Raw genomic sequence first — 15,236 nt, forward strand, 5'->3', positions numbered from 1 at the left:
AGCCAGAGGTTAGGGGTCTATTATAGGAGTGAGTGGGTGAGGTTCTGTGGCCTGCAATGTGCAGGATGTTAGACTAGATTGTCACGATGGTTCCTTCTAACCTTAAAGTCTATGAGTCTAAGAAAGTATTTGATATTGTTGCTGTTTGTCAAGAAACCAGTGGAGCCATTAACACAGGGAACAGTGACCTCCCGTCAGTGATAATATACCCAAGGGGCTGCTTTTGAGAGATAAGCCACATAGTTGTGTTCCTGAAGCTTTGACAGCACATGGGCTGCCTTGTAATCTTTACTGAAACCAGAGACATAAAGTGCAGCTTGCTTGTTAAAGTTGCTGCTGCCAGTGGCTGAAACAGATGTCTTTCTGAATGACACCCAAAGAGGCCTGGCACGATTGAGGTCTAGGGTTCTTCATAGTTGGGAATACATTTATACTCTGTCTCTTGGGTGACCTTTTTAAAAGTGATGTTATGAAGATGAGGACACTCTCCCCATCTCTCCAGTGCACTAGGACAACAAGAAGATCTTAAAAGTATTTTGTGATATGAAAGTTCCTGTTGTTACAAAGCAATGGAAATAAAAATACCACAAAAAAATTAGAAAATCGTTTTAGGAGCAGAAGTTCAGTTCACTAAGGAGACTCCTCCTCCTGGCCTCAGCCATGCCAACTGAGAGCAACCCCTTAGCCACCAGGTGCGATATAGCAAGTTAAACCAACTTCCTGAGTTTCAGGAATTCCCCTACATCAAATGAATTCCCAGATGCCCTGGTTAGGATAGATCTCGGCCTCCTTAGCATGGCCAGAATGGCACAAGCACAAGTTAGAATTTAGCCTGCCCTTAAATTTAAAATTGTCTTTCCTGAGCTTGTATTGCTTTATCATGCAACATTACACCACTCTCAAAATTATAGGAAAACAAAATATGGAACATTTGGTGACATGTTGAATAAACCCCCTGTAAACCAGGGACACAACAAATGATCCTCTCCGATAAGGTAAGCAGAGAAAAGCACTCTTTAAGCTAACTGAAGGCCACCTTTTTGAAAACAAAACGTGACCTTGCACAGCTACATTTGTGCATACTTTTACTGCAGTTGACACACAATTGTTAAGTCTTAATTAATTCTAAAAAATAATTATTTTGCTGTTCTAGGTAATGTATCAGTCACAAATTAAAATCTGCACTACCCGCCTCTCTCCTCATCTGAGTCTTGTTATAACAAATCTTCCATTGTAGCAATTCCCTAGGGGAGAAATTGGTGTGTCTCTAATCTTGTTCCAAAAGGCAATGAGCCACTAGCAGCAGTAATATAATATCTGTGCATGGTGGGTGGACTTTTCATTTGCTTTTGTTTTTTAGTATTTTTTCTATTAATAATGCAAACATTCACTGAGAGATTATATAGTTAATACTTTACTCAGCAATAGGAAGATTTTTATAAATCAGTAAGCCTCACCATGGAAAGATATGGGCAAGTTCCTTTTGATGTTTGCTTTGAGATAAGAGCAAAGGTTATTAACATGCTTTACTATTACTTGTTTTCTCAGAGGGAAGGTTTGTGTCATGTTATTTTGTGTCTGATTTGGCAGTCCTTTTGCAAGTAAAACTCCCAGAGAACAAAGAAATAGCAAAGAAAATATAAATCAAATTAATGCATATATGTGTAATGAAATTTCATTTCCAGTTCACAAAAAACTCTACAAACATATGCTCATCTACTTTAGGTTTTAATGGACAGATAAATATCCAATAAAACAATGTGTCACATCATCATGTATAGGCATCAACATACTATAAGTAAATAATCAGAATAAATTAGTTTGTGTTCAGAAGTATTTTTCCAGTATGATGAACAAAGGGGACCATATCATCATTATATCAACTTTGGTCAAAGTAAGTTATTTTCTCTGTAACTGAAATGTTACCCACATTGGTGAGCTATTCATGAATGGTACATGCTGTACTTGTTCTCTTTCAAAAAAATCTTTCTCGAACACTCATCCTTGCCATCAAGAAGTGAGTCATCAACAGCATTAATTCTTACCCCAGCACCTAATTTAGAAAAACCCAGTAGAAAACTCTTTGGCTCAAGCAGCAGCGTAGTCTCAGCAATATCTTCTATGGATTACTAATATTTCATACTTGATGGATGATCCCAGAATAAATCTAAAAAATCCTAGCTGAACACATTTACACTAGCAAGCTGATGACTTGTATTCATATGATGTAGTGCTATAAATGGACTAATATAAGGGCAGCCCTTACAGATGTTTAAATCCCATTAGAATCAATGGGAGTTTTGTGTGAGTAATTGCTGAAGTACTGACCACACAATAGATAAATCACCCTATTTTCTATCACAACACATTATTGGACCTTTAGTGCTCCACTTATTTCATTACTCCATTTTTCTGTGTAACCAGGTTGTCCCCATTAAACCATCCTCAAGAAAGATTCTCGCTTTTCATACCTTCCACTGCATCCTTTCAAGGCAGAAGTTCAGTATCCATAATCTCTCTCAAACTATTAATCATATTACCAAGTCAGGAGACAAAATAATTTATCTGGAAACATTTAAAATATTGGATCTTGATATTTAATCTTTCTTCTAACTGAACAGTAAAAATGCCCTCTTTAAAGAAATCAGCATATCTCTCTGTCCATAGACGCCATAACTTAAGGTGTTTTCCTCTTTGGGGTTTGAAAATGTTATTTAAGTGTGTAAATTCGGGTGCATACAGGCAGTTTTCCCATGCATTGTACGTTGACTTGTATAGTCCAAAGGCCTGATTCCCCTCTCACATACGCCAGGGTAAATCAGGAGTCATTGACCTGAAATCAATGAAGTTATATGGCTATCAAACCCACATGAGCCATGGCAGAACCAGGCCTGAGATTTTTAAAGCAACTTTACTAAAAATATTTGCCACCCTACGATATTTTATATTAACAAAGAGATTATGTGAACTCTTGTCTTAGCAATTTCCTACAGTAACCGACCGGCACTGGACAAGTTTTCTAAATCATAAAGGAAGAGCGCTTGTAGCTCAGAAATGCAATTGCAAATCGCAAAACCCAACAACACATATTTTAACTGGTTTTCGAAAGACCAACCAGTTTATTCTAGGTATTTTACCTCTTCAAACAAACACATCAAGAGCTAAAATTAACTAAGAATATATCGTTTTAGAGCCAAAATCAACTCTCGTTAGTGTTAATGGGTTTTCCAAAGGAAGCATGATCAAGCCCTTTTAAAAAGATCCTAATTTTCAACATCCCATAAACCTGCCAGCCATTCATTAGTTAAGCTGTTACTTCTCTTATTTATAATGGGTGCAAAGTTTAACTAGTGCAAACTGTCAGGTGAAATCCTCCATAAAAGCATATTGTAGCTGTACATTTTAGTTCTCTATATAAATACAAATACATGAAACGTATATATAAATCCTGTACTTTGTGCAATACATATGTACACAGAGCACAGACAGGTATATGTATGTACATATGCATATATTTATATAGGAAACCGGTGTGGTATATGTGGATTTATACACAGCACAATCCCCATTTTCATTAATGTTTTGGGGAAATTAAAATCATTTGTGTAAAAGGGGATTCAAGGATTCAGAAAATCAGATATGTTAACAGGTAACTGATATACCTGGGGATGTGTAACCTAGATTTAGAGAAAAATGGTATTGTGTACTAAACAGGTTTGGATAAATGAGCTCTTGTGTATGTATGTGTATTATATATGGTACATACACATACATCCAAACTTCTAAGCAAAATGAACTTGTTTCCCTCTCCATATTCTAGCTCTTGAGCTCTTTAACTATTCAGCCATCAGTCTTACATGAGTTTTCTCCCTAACTTAATAAAATACATTATTATTTTGGACATCTAATTTTGTTGGTAACTTAAATGCAGTGGGGAACTCCAGGCAAATCACAAAACATTTTCTTTCTCACTGTTGGTCAAACCAGCTTCAGAATCTAATTCATTAGTTGGTGGCAGAATAGCACTTCCACTATTGTTTTTCTCACCTCTCCTCTCCCTGGCACAGGGAAGGAAACCGGTCACTAAATTAGACAGTTTAAAAAAATACAATTCCATCAATAAGGTTGAAATGTCCCAGTTGACTTACCCAGTGGATCTCAGTCCGTGCAAAAGGCAGCGGCAGTGAAAAAGTTTACGGGTGATACAGACAGGTACTGGGAGTGCAGCTGGAATCAGGGGAAGAGCAGTGAGTGGCAAGTGTAGCAGTGATCCCAGCCTTTTATGCAGCTCAAAGGAAGGTGAAGTCTCACCAGTGGCTCATCAGGCTTTCTGTAATATCAAGGGCTAATCCACAGGAAACCCCTCCTTTCTCTCCCCCACAGAGCCTTGCAAAGGACAGTCACCTCCCCTCCTCTTTGCTGCTGAAATGAGAGAGGCTCTCAGTCCAGGGGCAGGGACAGAGGCACATGCAGCTCCTAATCTTAGCTGTTCTAGCTCAGGGTGCCACAAATGAACTAAAGTGCATCGGAGCAGGAATTCTGCAACATCTCATCCCCCCACAGTTTTGAGCCCAAGTTCAGTCGCTGCCAGTGGCAGTGTGCCTGAGGACACACCACCAAACAAAAGACACGCTAGTGTTGACTTTCTGACGTACTACAGCAGTGTCACCAACTGTGGACTCACAAAGATTCCACCAAACGGGCTAATTATTAGTATGTATTATGTGCCCGCAATGCACATGGTACTGACTGCAACTCGTTGTGGGGTGTTTTCTCTACTCTGTCTACCAGCCCTTCTTCCCCAGTGCTGAACATATTGTACCTGTAAGTGTAGACAAGGCCAAACCATGTTCAATAGCATTTCAGTAACCATGGTTAAAACTAGATTGGAGCAAGCCTGGTCACTCTTCCTGGTTAACCATCTCCAGGACCGGTGCAGTAGTACCTGTAAATGACACCTGTTGTCAATTCCTTGGTCTGGTGAAATGTGTGGGTCAAATGGTGCAAACTTCTTTCAGACGCTGTATGCAGTCCTCCAGATCTAGGACTGGATCCTCAGGTGTACTGGAACGCCATGTTATTTCATCTCTGTGTCCTCAGAACCTGGGGGCTACAGGGCTGCTCTAACATAAGCTGGCAGGAACAGTCCTCCAAGGGCCATTACACTGAAAGGGATAACCGGAAGACAGCATGCTCAGGCCATACCTCCTCAAGCTGCCACATCTGTCTCACTCTAGAAGACCCCGTTCGTTGGCTTTGCACCACCAGGGGATTCTCTTGTGACAGAGAAATACCCAACTGCCCCTTCAGTCGAGTCCCCTTTATGCCACCTCAGCAGTACAGAGGGGACTTAGCCTGTTGGGTATAAAATGTTATATTGTTCATGGTTTATTAAGTTACATGTGTGTATTAGACCCAATAATCAGTTTCTAAGGATATTGCAGCAATCCAAGATGGACTCTTGTGACACCATTTTGTGACCCCACTATGCACTGTCAGCTTGGCCTGGAAGTAACTGAATTAAACTGTTTTTTCCTGCCTCTCGGCGATCTCAAGGCCAAACCGCCTCAGACTGTTTCCCGTCTTTCCCAGGAGCATACCATGTTTTCCTGCCACAAACTGTATAAAAGGACTGTAATCACAGACTGGTGGTGCAGTCCATCTTGGGTCTTCCTGGCACCAGCACACTATCGAAGAATACCATTCATTCCTGAGGTGAGAAGAAAGAGGAAGCCGCATTCCACCTTACTTGCTCCTGTTTCTGGGAACGTCAGCAACCAAAGGGTTCTCGGTCTATTTCTTCCATCCCAACGGTCATCGAGGGACTCTCCAGTGCTCCTCCTCTACGGGTTCCAGTTACCCACGGAGTGGAGGTCCTGGACTTCGCCACCACGGAAGTGCTGGGAATATAGTGAGACATAATAATTAGGTTTTTCTTAGTTGGGACGTTTTCAATTGCCAGGGTGGGTTCTGTATTTTTGGGCCTGAGCTTTATGCTCATAGGAAGAGCTGCTGTGTCACTGGCTTTGTGTTTGTTTATATAGTTATTGCTCATTTACATTTATCCCTTCCCTTATCTGTAATTTATCCCTTAATACACTGGTCAGTCTTTATTATTTGTGCACATAGGGAAGAGGGAAGGAGATCTACACCAGTCCACCGGTGACAGATACGGCAGAGGGCGGGTCTGCTCTTCTGAGAAAAAGGAGCTTGTTTATACTCTGTTACCTACACCCATTTACTCAATAAGAGTTATCTTGGCTCCCCTTTGAGATAACAAGCCTGGGCTAAAGAGCTGGACCCTGGTGATCAGATTTGCCCTATAGATGACTGCAAAACTAAGCTTGAGTGTCCAAAGCTGGCTCTTCAGAGTATTAAAACACCATCTCCTTTTTACCATTGTAGGTATGTCATCCAAGAAATACAGCCATGTTCTTAAGTTAGTTCTTCAATATTCTGCTTCAAAGTCAAGTCCCTAAGAGAAGGAGTCTCATAAGTGATTAGGCTGGGCCTACAGATACAGGGGGTATCTTTTCCCTGTGAAGTGTGTCTTGGTGCATGAAATCAGTCATACCTGTCCTCCGAAGTTAGCAGCATCCAACATGTTTGAAAGTTGCTTGGACAAAATAGCTGGTTTACTTGCCCATATTTTCAAAGCATTCAAGGAGATCCACTACTCTGAGATTATTCATCTGAATTTTATTATCAAGCTCTTTGACAAGATTAACAGCCCCTTAATTAGTTTATTGATCAAAATCATTCCTGTTGAAAGTATGACACACACAAATATAAACTAGGGACTTTTTCAGTAAGAATGCTTTTTTTGCTTTCTAAAATAGAAACAAAACCAGGGACTTTTGTCAGCCCTTGAGATGTTAGATAAGATTTATACATTTTCTAAAGAGACATTTTCACTTTTAAGTAAATATAAAGTATTTCTAGAAGAACAACCCAGTCGAGAAAATGCAGATTGGTGATATGTCTAGCTTTCTTGGATATATATATACACCTTGGGCACATGCGTATATCATCATGTATGCAATACCTTTCTCACCTGTTCCACTCTTTATTTTATTAATTAATTTTGATGTAAATAGTTTTGTATAAAGATAGCTATACAAGGCTCTGGGCCCTCCAACACTCAATTAATATTAGGTATAGACCCAGCAGCATTAAACAATCAGACAAGGACTCAGCCAGCCAGCCACCTATGAAAAAGTTCCTATTCACCCCTTCATCATTCTGGGAACATACCTGCAGCAGCCCTCTCCAAACCCCAATCAACCTGATGTCTTTTTCAGCATGCCAGGAAGGTCCCAAATCTGGGCTTTCTCAGACTAAGAGGGGGAACAATCTCCAGAGTCCTGACTCCCCCAACTCCCCCAGACAGTTACTGCTCTTATTATCATTTAGTGAAGACTATTCTGCGAAGACATTTGATTTTAAGTCATTTAATCATAGACAGCCAGAATAGAGTATACACATTTTTCAAGATGCTCTGTCACAAAGCCCTACTGAAATCCATGTCAAAACTCCCATTGACTTGAATTTTGCAGGATCAGGCCCATAGTGCTGTTCTGCTCAAAACAGCGACTGCAAAAATGGCATTGTCAGGTTAAATTACTCAGCGTCTCTCTATAATGTCCCTTTATATATGCTCAGTTTACAAATGAAAGGATGTTTTTTCTAACTGCCGGTCCTGCAAACAGAGCCTGGGCTCATCCTTGAGCATCAGCATCCTTAACAAAGGTTCTGCCAGCCATGTATTATCCTCAGATACACTTGTTGTGACTCCAATATCTTCAAATTATGCCCTCAGTGAAAACTATCTGTATATCGCTAGAAAGCCGAACTGCTCTGCTGTTCTCCCAGCTAAGAATGCATGACAGACACTCATAAAACAATAAAAATATACTTCTAAGAGTATAAGCATATCATAAAAACAGATGGCGAACTTGAGTAACAAGTTAGATGAAGGGTTTGACCTTTCAGACCAGCACTTTATGATCATCTGCCAACTCCATTACACACAAACTCATTTCCTCCTGCAGCACAACACAGTCATGTAACAGACCCTGGGCCCACTCATGTTCTCTTCACATAAAACTCCTGCAGAAGTCTTTTGTGAGTCGGATGAGTAGGGCATGGCCCCTTGCAATGGCATTCATAGACCTTATGCTGCAATGGTCACTAAGGAGTTAATGGCCAGAACTGCTACTCCCCGACCTGTGGCTCATTATTTGACTATCAAAAGCTGTGATAAAAAACTGCAGCTCAGGCAGAAGTGGGCTGCTGCCAGAAAGGCAAGGGAGCACCCCAGCAGAGAGCTGGCAAGGAGCTGCTTTAGGAACAGACCCAGAAACCACTGGGGAGAGGTTGCTGGGAAACAGTTAAAAGGGACTGGATTTTCTGCACCTTGTCAGGCCCCTGGGAGGATTACAAATCAGGGATTGAAGAGTAGCTGACATAGGCAGGCATGCTGGAACAATTTTTATAGTGGGGGTGCTGATGATGGAAATCATGTATTTGGTGTTTGTTATTACTGCTTCAAGCCAGGGAGTGTGACAGCATCCCCAACATCCCTAGTTCTAGCACCACTGGGTAAAGGCCAGATGACCCACAGAATGGGGTCTTAAAGGACCAATGAACCTTAAATAGTCCCTTAGGGGGAGGGGACAAGCCCTCTCTCATCTCTGTATCAGATGCTGTCATGCTAGACAATGTTTCGTAACAGTTTTTCAGCAGCCTCCATGTCTCATTTAACACTAACTATTATAAAAGGGCTTTGTCTTAAGTATCGACAATATTGTTTGGCAAGAGTCCATACACACATGCCCTGACACTCTACTATGAACCTTCTCAGGTCATCCTAGATGTTGTATGCACTGTTACTGCATTCACTATTCCTGAATCTTTGTCTGATTAAAGATACAAAGAGCTCCAGTTTGTCTTTACTTATGCCTTGCATTTTGGAGGTTAGGAAAAAAGACAAAATCAAAAATTGGCAGAGGGAGGCGAGTCGCTCACTCGGGTGGTGGGACTGGTAATAAGCAGGACTGGAAGTATGTTGTTGTGAACCGTGGAAGAAGCCAGGGGGCTTGGTTCACTTACACTGATATGAATCAGGAGTAACTCCACTGAAGTCCAGGGAGTCAGTGATCAAACTGGGAAGGGGAGACTGGCCAATCAGTTCTGACCTGTGCACTTACATTGGATACACTTGTAAGGACAAAAATAAGTGGTGCTGAGTTCCCTCAACTCCCACTGATTTCAGTGGGAATGGAGGCCACTGAGTGGCTTGCAGGATTGTGCCCATAATCAGACTCTTCATCACCCACTCAGAAGCCAGATTTCCTACTGTTCATTTGGGGTGCACATTTTCCTCACCCCTCAAAATCACTCCCCCAAATAGTTGCTTAGTGCAATCAGTATTAAAGTGGAAACATGCAGTCACAGTGGTGTTTCTAAGCCCCATTTCATACATAGCATGAAAATAACGATACAGATAAAAACCGCAGCAGGAAAAGTGACCCTGAAAGTCCCATCCCTCAGTTGTGTTGTTAAAGATATTGCTTACCAAACACTGAGGCCTCCTGTCACATGTCATTTGCAACACCCCTCTCCATGCTGCCTATCTTATCTTTACTCCCAGCTGGCTGGCTTCCCTAGAAAGAAAGCCACAGAAAGGTAGTTACACCCCACTGTCCAACTAACACCGTATTCACTGGGAGACTTCACTAACGGAAAAGGTGAAAGTGACAGTGCAAATTTTATTTTTAATCATTTCTATTCTGGTCATTTTCTAACATATCTGCCCTTTAGGACTATGACTCATGCATTTTTTTCCTTTGCATCTTTAAGTTGTTTTAAAGACTCTTCTCTCCCCTGCTGTTGTTTGTGTGGGTCACACATCAGGGAGTGCCTGGGAGTGGGGGGCCTAACACCAGCAGCAGCAGATTTCCATCAAATTTCTGGATGTTCATCTGTTAGAAGAGAAACAGCTGCAGCTTCTTCCTCGTCCTCCTTCCCTGCAGCCCTTAGCTGCTTGCAGCCTGCTTCCCAGACTCGGTGATTCTGAATCTGAGCTTGCCTGAAATTTGGGATTGTTCAGATTGGGATTCCAGTCCATTCTCCTCGTAGATATATGATCAAGTCATAGGGTTCAGATCCAGTTCCAAATATCCCCAATATTCAGGGGGTTGGATCCAGGGGTTTGGATCCAGAGGATTCTAGGTTAGGTCCATATATCAATGGATGTATTATAACCTCAGGCAGGATTCCTTCAAATACAGAGCCACTGATTTACATATCTTTAAAGACAGGTCTGAGTATTACACCTAAAAAAGTGTTAGGAGATATAAGAGGACAGGACATTGGGGGAGAGCTGGGGTACAATTTTGGAAACGAATATATGCCAGATTTCTGTGCATATTTATATTAGCTGCATTTTTACAATCATCACACATTTTAATTAGCACAGCACTGTGCTCTTTAATAAAGAAGTTTAGAGCAGGTCTGAGAGCTGCTGATAAATTAATGCTGACACCTTGGTGCTGCTAAGGGTACTTACTCTCCTGTTTCTTTCCATTTTGGAGCCAGGATTCTCTTTTAATTGAATCGTGTGTCCTCTTGTGGTCAAATATAAGTATTAAGTTAACACATCTGACCATGTCTTTGTGGGGAAAATACAGACAAGCACAAACACTTCATCATGCATTTTATTTCAGAGATGAAAAAGGTTTAAATTCAGAATTCATGTTTTCAGCATTACTGGTGCAATTAACAGTCATGCTTTTTCCTGTATCTATATTTATTTATAGAGATGTTAAAGAAACACAGTTAATCTGCATATGCCACAACATTGACCTGACATTAGAAAGGTAAATAGCATGCAACAGTCCTGAATAATGGATGTACCTGGGCTCTATAGATAGTAATCCCTGAGTCTGATCAGATAAAGCTTCAGCACTCTTAAATTGGAAGCCAGCTCAAAGTTTGACATTGATACTGCAGTGACTTGGGATCAGGGAAATGAAAAGACGGATGGAGACCTTGACAGACAATGCATGGTTGCTAAGACTGAAATCAAAGAACTGTTTCCTTCACTCTCTATGTTCCCTCCAGAGAGAGAAAAACTTCCCCTTCATTCTCTGAAACTGTACTCTGTGGTGAGCCAAGTTTTGAGCGGGTGTTAGGAGAAATTACTAACGCCAGAGCTTTGTTAGCACAGAGGTAGGTTCATTATGGAGCTGACTCCAGCACTGACACTAAGAGCAAAAGATATCTTTATATTTTTTAGCCAGAGCCTAACCTGTTAAAGCCTTTTTAAAATCTACATGGCCAGCCCTTCACCTTATAGGCATGGACAGATCTATTCTAGAAAAATGGCTATTGTAGAATAAAATGGCTCCATTCCATTTAAATGGCAAAAGTCTTTAAGAGGGAAAGTGTTGTACAGATCTCTGAGCTCTTAGTGTCTCCTAATTATGGATATAGATGTTCTATATCACTCTGGCAATTCTCTCGGGTCTGTTTCTTTAGTCCTCTGCTGGCTTTTTCTCTGCATTTTAAATACTTGTGATTTTCTCTTTTTCCAAACTTCTTTTACTCAATTTGTTCATGAATAGTCATTTACCATGTCAGAACATTGCATTATTAATTATTTATATTATCTGAATTATTGTAGTCCCTAGGAACCCCAGTCATGGACCAGGACCCCATTGTGCTGGGTGCTGTACAAACACGGAACAAATAGACAATCCCTGCCCCAAAGAGCTTACAACCTAAGTATGAGACAAGAGACAACAAATGGAGACAGACAGATGGGGAGTACAAGGAAACAATGAGAAAATATTGGTCCATATGTTAGGCAGTGGTCTCAGCACATCACCAGCCTAGCTGTTATGAAGTTTTTTGTAGGCATTATAGCAAAGGAGAGTTGTAAGGAGGGTTTTGTAGGAGGATAATGAGTTAGTTTTGCAGATGGTTATGGGGAGCTTCTCCCAGGCATGAGGGGTAGCATGGGAGAAAGCACAAAAGTGCTACTTATCATAGAATCGTTGAAGTGTAGGACTGGAAGGGATCTCGAGACGTCATCTAGTCCAGTCCCCTGCACTCGAGGCAGGACTAAGTATTGTCTAGATCATTCCAGACAGGTATTTGTCTAACCTGCTCTTAAAAAATCTCCAATGACAGAGATTCCACAACCTCCCTAGGCAATTTATTCCAATGCTTAACTACCCTGGCAGTTGTGAAGTTTTTCCTAATATCCAATCTAAACCTCCCTTGCTGTAATTTTAGCCCATTGCTTCTTGTCCTATCCTCAGAGGTTAAGGAGAACAATTTTTCTTCCTCCTCCTTATAAGAACCTTTGATGTACTTAAAAACTGTTGTCATGTCCTCCTCTCAATCTTCTCTTGTCCAGACTAAACAAACCCAATTCTTTCAATCTTCCCTCATAGGTCATGTTTTCTAGACCTTTAATCATTTGTGTTGCTCTCCTCTAGACTTTCTCCAATTTGTCCACATCTTTCCTGAAATGTGGACACAATGCTCCAATTCAGGCCTAATCAGCGCGGAGTAGAGTGGAAGAATTACTTCTTCTGCTAATACATCCCAGAATGATGTTTGCTTTTTTTGCAACAGTGTTACACTGTTAACTCATATGTAGCTTGTGATCCACTATGATCTCCAGGTCCCTTTCTGCAGTACTCCTTCCTAGGCAATCATTTCCCATTTTGTATCTGTGGAACTGATTGTTCCTTCCTAAATGGAGTACTTTGCATTTGCCATTATTGAATTTCATTCTATTTACTTCAGTTACTTCATTTCTCCAATTTGTCCAGATCATTTTGAATTTTAATCCTATCCTCCAAAACACTTGCAACCTCTCTCAGCTTGGTATCATCCACAAACTTTATAAGTGCACTCTCTGTGCCATTATCTAAATCATTGATGAAGATATTGAACAGAACCAATCCCAGGAACAATCCCTGTGGGACCCCACTTGTTTTGCCCTTCCAGCTGGACTGTGAACCACTGATAACTACTCTCTGGGAATGGTTTTCCAACCATGTATTTCCCTAGTTTGTTTATGAGAAGGTCATGTGAGACAGCATCAAAAGCCTTACTAGAGTCAAAATATACCACATCTACTGCTTCCCCCCTATCAACACGGCTTGTTACCCTGTCAAAGAAAGCAATTAGGTTGGTCTGACACAATTCGTTATTGACAAATCCATGCTGACTGTTATTTATCACCTTATTATCTTCTAGGTGTTTGCAAATTGATTGCTTAATTACATGGTAGCCCAGAGACTGGGAAGTATAGTGTAGCATGAAAAGCGGGTCTGTGCTTCTGTAGAAATTGGCAGTTTGCCTGATGAGCAAGCGATTGGAACTAGGCTGTTTCCAATTCTGTTTCCAGCTGTGAGCTCCACAAAGCAAAACTCTAGTTTCTCATGACAACCAGCAGATGGGGCTATTTCTTTCTTTTCATAGGTTTCAGAGTAGCAGCCATGTTAGTCTGTATTCGCAAAAAGAAAAGGAGTACTTGTGGCACCTTAGAGACTAACCAATTTATTTGAGCATGAGCTTTCGTGAGCTACAGAAGTGAGCAGTAGCTCACGAAAGCTTATGCTCAAATAAATTGGTTAGTCTCTAAGGTGCCACAAGTCCTCCTTTTCTTTCTTTTCATAGGTTTCAGAGTAGCAGCCTTGTTAGTTTGTATCCGCAAAAAGAACAGGAGTAAAACTTACACAAAGTAAAACTATTTTCCCATGTTTATTTTTCCCCCTTACTGTTCCTCACATGTTCTTGTCAACTGCTGAAAATGGCCCATCTTGATTATCACTACAAAAGGTTTTTTTTTTTCTCTCCTGCTGGTAATAGCTTACCTTAACTGATCACTCTTGTTCTAGTGTGTATGATAACACGCATTGTTTCATGTTCTCTGTGTGTATATATATATATATATATATCTTCCCACTGTATTTTCCACTGCATGCATCCGATGAAGTGGGTTTTAGCCCACAATGAAGTGAGCTGTAGCTCACAAAAGCTTATGCTCAAATAAATTTGTTAGTCTCTAAGGTGCCACAAGTCCTCCTTTTCTTTTTTCAAATAAATTTGTTAGTCTTTAAGGCGCCACAAGTCCTCCTGTTCTTTTCATAGTTTCTTTTCAGGGACACGCTGCCACACTATGTTTTATCTACCATGTGTGCACTACACTCTACCATGTGTGCACTGAGCTCCTGCATTTTTGATTTCTTTGCCAAATGAAATGAGACACAGAAACTGCTTCTGTAACATAGGTTTTTTTTTATTTGATTTTGTAAACAGATTCTCAATTCCCCAGTTGCAGAAGATCCGGCTCCTTTCCCCACTCTCCATGTAACCAAGACTCCTGATTTTCAGAGGTGCTGATCTCCTCTAACTCCAATTGAAGCACTCTGGGGTCTTTGTGCCTTGACAGTGGCATCAACCAGCCCTAAAACTCACAGATTCAGTCACTAGAGGATGTCCCTCATTTAGGGGAATCCATGAGTGATAGAGCACCATTATGGTAGCCCTGCCTAGTCCCCAGTACTGAAGGTATTGCCAGAGAAAAGTGATGTTACTGGTCACCCTGTGTTTAGCTGATCCAGGTTGCCAGTTCATTACCATCCAGCACATGATTGAGCAGCCTTCAGCTGCCCCTGGCCATGCCAGTGTCTGATTTTACCATGATGGGGACACACAAAGATGTCTTAAAGGCCCCGCCCCCAGATGTGCGGCAAACATTCCCTGGCAGAGACAGAGTACCCAGCTCTATGTCCTCATTTCTTTTCCCAGAATAATTTGTTTTCTCACTGGAAATGTCTTTCTTACTTTGCAACTTCTCCCTTACTTTTAAACCCTGTGAATTCACAGCAAATATTTCCCCTCGAGTCACGTAGCAGGCAGAAGGCTGATGCTCTGACACAGGAAGGCATCAAAATGTCTTAAGTTCATTGACTGTTATACAAAGCACAAAGTATTGGACAACTCGGCTTGAAAAAGTAATACAAAATTTGAATGAAAATCTGACTGAATCAAAGGAAATAATGTTACTCGGCTGCATCTTATGTCTTCTGTTTGTCCATTTACGCTTGTGGTGCAGATCGCTGTAAGTGTATTCATACTACTGCTTTTGTCTCTGACTCTCAACTCATTATTACAGTGTAACAAAATATCACCATAATTTAAAAAAAGAAATC

The 15,236-nt window shown here is 40.9% G+C and overlaps 1 protein-coding gene across 2 annotated transcripts in view; it reads right to left on the reverse strand.

The window, feature by feature from the left end:
* Positions 1-4,495, reverse strand: part of LOC144263914 (broad substrate specificity ATP-binding cassette transporter ABCG2-like) — a 43,850-nt gene extending 39,355 nt beyond the window's left edge. For both annotated transcript variants that reach the window (XR_013345875.1, XM_077815016.1), the window contains exon 1: positions 4,149-4,495. The gene's annotated coding sequence lies outside the window, so the exon portion shown is untranslated. The remainder of the gene's footprint in view (positions 1-4,148) is intronic.
* Between the last annotated feature and the right edge of the window lie 10,741 nt (positions 4,496-15,236).

The sequence above is a fragment of the Eretmochelys imbricata genome, chromosome 4 (genome assembly GCF_965152235.1).
Source record: "Eretmochelys imbricata isolate rEreImb1 chromosome 4, rEreImb1.hap1, whole genome shotgun sequence".
Lineage (NCBI taxonomy): Eukaryota > Metazoa > Chordata > Testudines > Cheloniidae > Eretmochelys > Eretmochelys imbricata.